Source organism: Microcebus murinus, chromosome X (genome assembly GCF_040939455.1).
Source record: "Microcebus murinus isolate Inina chromosome X, M.murinus_Inina_mat1.0, whole genome shotgun sequence".
In the NCBI taxonomy this organism is placed as follows: domain Eukaryota; kingdom Metazoa; phylum Chordata; class Mammalia; order Primates; family Cheirogaleidae; genus Microcebus; species Microcebus murinus.
In genome coordinates, this window is record NC_134136.1 from 53165983 (window position 1) to 53170447 (window position 4465).

The following is a 4465-nucleotide window of genomic DNA, read 5'->3' on the forward strand; positions in this document are numbered from 1 at the left end:
TTGTTTTTCAGGAGCATGTTTATTGTGTTGAGATAATACATCAGGTGCTCTCTGAGCTACAAAGGATAAAAGGAAATCCTCTCATTACAAACTGACAAAAGTAAAAGGTAAAACATTTTTCACAACAGCATGAATCACATACGCAGAACTAGATTTGGCTCAATACAAATGACATAATTCTTAGTCATCTACTTTTATAACTTCATACAGATAATGAATTAGGCTAAAATACACTATAATATTTGGTAGACTTCAGGACCAATATCCTTAGTACATCACAAAATACATTTTGGTATCCCAAAGAAGCAAGACTTGCAAGTAGGCGTTTTAAACATAACTAATCTACAGCTACAAAGTTCTACTCTTCATAGCATTTACCTTTTTTGGGAGCCTCCCAGTCTCCAAAGGATAAAAGCAGAGAGTATAATCAGTATAATATATACACAGAAGTCTGTATTGTAAAGGCTATAAAGATTTGCAGCACAGTGAGAAGATGCCTTCTGCTCCTTCACACTGCATACAAATTATGTGAATTATGTTGTGTATTTCTCGGTCCACTGTCTGGCTATCCTGTCATGTTCTGCTCTGTTGGTCAAATACTGAGTGGCTATGCTTCCAACCAGAGGATCCGTAGGGTTGCAGTCTGTCAAAAGGGAACAAATAGAAAACAAAACCTTTGAAATAGTCAAACCAGGACTCCAGTTGTCTTTAAGGATGTCCAGACAGATGACTCCCTGACTGTTGATGTTGCAGTGATAGATTCTGGTACGGAAAGTGACCTTTGGTGGCTTAAATGGATAATCTGATGAAAATGTGATATCCAGAAAAAACACACCGCCTTCATATACAGAACCTGATGGACCAAGTATAGTTGATCTCCATTCATATATGTTATCTCCTTTAGGCCCAGCACTGCAGTTAGGAGGAGGATCAAGAGTTATTTAAGCTAGCTCCTCCTGAATTCTTTTAGGACTAGTGGATAACTTAGCACTGGTTTTGCTACATAGTTTGGTGCTTTTCTTCTGTTGGGTGGCAGAAGGTTTTCTTTCTTCTTGTTCTTCAGGCTCTGGAGTGGCTGAGTGAGTCTCGCTGGTCCGCATCTGAACTGCCACTGCTGGTGCTGGAGCTCTCATCATCAGACCTTTGCCTATCACTTGACATCTTGCTGAAGTTATCTCTTGGAAAACTTTGCCACCCACCTGGCCTGCTCTCATGCTGCTACAGTATGGGGGAGGGAGAGAGAAAAAAAAAAAACCCTTCCTTAAGGAAATGGAGGCAGCTGGGGAGAGTGGAATTTGCTTTTGACATACATATGCCTTATATGAGTCAAATAATATTGAGAGTTTGCTGAGGGATTGTAAAATTCACAAGATAATTATATTTGTAATTCACATTAATTTTGTGCATGAAGGCAAATAGTAATAAAATACTGAAGCAACCTATGTAGATAAAGAATGCTTACTAAATCATAAATTGTACAATTAAGTGTTTAAAAGAAGGCACTAACAGTGATCCGTAATTGTGGTATTAAGTACATTCTCACATAGGTAATACTGAAAAGGGTAGTGCTGTTGTTACCATTTTATAGTGGCTTGAAAAGGCTAAGATACATCTTCAAAGCCACATAGCTAGTAAGTGGAGATTCTAGATTCTCTAGATTCTAGTTTTAGATTAGTTTTAGATTCTAGTTGATGTTAGAGTCTGTGCTGTTTTCACAGACCCTAGGAGGTTTTCTTTTTCCCTTATGTTCGTCTCAAATTAGCAGTCACACATCACAGTATTTTACACATAATAGATGATCAAAAATAAATATTTGTTAAAATGAGGAGAATATATTAAAATATGCAGCTATATATACAATTAAGCATTTGGTATTAATTCTTAATTTAGAAACTCTAAAATTTAGTGAGCATTGCATCTCCAGGGTAAAGCTTGTACGTTGAATATTTTTTTTTTAAATCATTATCTTATTTTTGTTAAGAGCATGGGCTCTGGGGTCAGCATGCCAGTGGTGCAATTTTGATTCTTTCACTAGCTCTGCAACTTGGACAAGTAATTTAGCCTTTTGTGTTCAATTTCCTCAACCTTGAAATGTTAGTAATGATAGGACTTTGTGTTGACTTATTTGACTCTTCCTCCATCTGTGCAGGCCAGACTCTCTGGAATGATTAAAAGAGTAGCAACTTCATCCGAGCAACAGGCTGTCTAATTGATCCTTTAACAAGGCAAGAGGAGAATGAACATTTACCTTTTTAGCAGTCCTTGATTTCATCGCTGGAGCAATGTCAACTGGTTGGTGGAACAGGTGAGACAATGTAACTATATAACCATCAGATTTTTTAAAATACACTGGTTTGACCAGAATTGTAATTAGGAGGAATCATATAGTGTAGTATAGGAGAGGGAAACAGGGTATCAAGAAATATTGAAGGGGGGAATGTTGAAAGCATTCCACTTGAGAGCTGGAACAAGACAAGAATGCCAACTTTCACCACTTCTCTTAAACTATAGTATTGGAGGTTCTAGCCATAGCATCAGGCAAGAGAAAAAAATAAAAGGCATCTAGATTGGAAAAGAGTAAGTCAAATTATCTCCGTTTGCAGTTGGTATGATCTTATACCTGGAAAACCCTAAAGACTCTTCCAAAATACTCCTAGATTTGATAAACGAATTCAGTAAAGTCTCAGGTAACAAAAACAACATATGCAAATCAGTAGAAATGTTGTACAGCAGTCATGACCAAACTGAGAATCAAGAACTCAATCACATTTACAATAGCATCAAAAAGAATGAAATATCGAGAAATATACTTAACAAAGGAAGCAAAATATCTCTACAAGTAGAATTACAAAACACTAATGAAAGGAATTATAGATGACACACTCAAAAAATGTAAAAGTGTCTTATGCTCATGGATCAGATGAACCAATATTATTAAAATGACTGTACTTCCCAAAGTAATCTACAAATTTAATGCAATCACTATTAAAGTACTAATGCCATTTTTCACATAATCAGAAAAAAACTTTCCTAAATTTCATATGAATCCCCCCTCAAAAAAAAAAAAAAAACAGTTTGAGTAGCAAAACCAATTCTAAGCAAAAATAACAAATCCAAAGGCAACATATTACCTGACTTCATATTATACTACAAGGCAATAATAAATAAAATAGCATGGGACTGGTATAAAAGTAGAAAAATAGATAAATGAAACAGAATAGAAAACCCAGAAATCAGAAATAAAGCCAAATGCCTAAAACCAACTCAACTTTGAGAAAACAGGCAAAACATACACTTGGGAAAGGACACCATATTCAATAGATGATACTGTGAAAATTGGATAGCCACATGTAAAAGAATGAAACTGGATCCCTATATCTCAGCATATAAAAAGTTAAATCAAGAGGGATTAAAGACTTAAATGTAAGACCTGAAACCATCAAAATTCTATAAGAAAACCTAAGCCAAACTCTTCTACACATTGCCCATGGCAAATAATTTATGACTAAGTCCCCAAAATCAAATATAACAACAAAAATAAATAAATGGAACTTGATTAAATTAAAAATCTTCTGCCCATCAAAAGAAATAATCAACAGAGTAAATAACGTATAGAATGTGGGAACTATTCAAAACTATACGTCTGATAAATGACACATATCCAAAATCTACAAGGAACTGAAACAAATCAGCAGGCAAAAACCAAATAACCCCCTCAAAGATTAGGCAAAAGACATGAACAGATATTTTTCAAAAGATAGACAAATGGCCAACAAATGTGAAAAATGTTCAACATCACTAATCATCAAGTAATGCAAATCAAAACCACAATGGGATATCACCTTAGTTCAGTCAGTATGATCTTTACTAAAAAGTAAAAAAATGATAGATGCTGGCATGGATGCAGTAAAAAGTGAACACTTATACACTGCTGGTGGGAATGCAAATTTGTGCAGCCTTTATTAAAAACAGTATGAAGGGGGCGGAGCAAGATGGCGGACGAATAACACCGCCAGACAGAGGGTCTCTACAGAAAAGACCAATTCTAGCAGAAACTAGAGGAAAGAAGCAAGAAGACGAGCATACAGCGGACAAGGGCCGGAAGGAGGGGTACCTGAGATCCCGGGAGACTCCACGGGAGGAGGCTGCGGAGGAGAACTGGAGGCTGAGACCACCGGAGCAGCCCGGAGACCAGCGGCAAGGGCACCACCTAACGCCTCAGAAACTAAACAAGGTGTGTGAATACCCAAACAATAACCTAAGGAAAGAAACAACAACTGATCGACATGGGAAGAAGTCAGCGAAAGAACTCAGGAAATATGAAGAACGAAACGGAAAACACACCCCCAAGGAGGAGCACCAGCCCCCTAGAAACGGACACCAACCAAAATCAGGCAACCAATATGACAGAAAAGGAATTTCGTATGTGGATCATAAGAACACTCACCCAGCTGCAACAACAACT

The 4465-nt window shown here is 36.9% G+C and overlaps 1 pseudogene; it reads right to left on the reverse strand.

Moving 5' to 3' along the window:
• Positions 1–459: 459 nt before the first annotated feature.
• LOC105857816 (ubiquitin-conjugating enzyme E2 E3 pseudogene) lies at positions 460–1161 on the reverse strand (annotated as a pseudogene).
• Positions 1162–4465: the final 3304 nt, after the last annotated feature.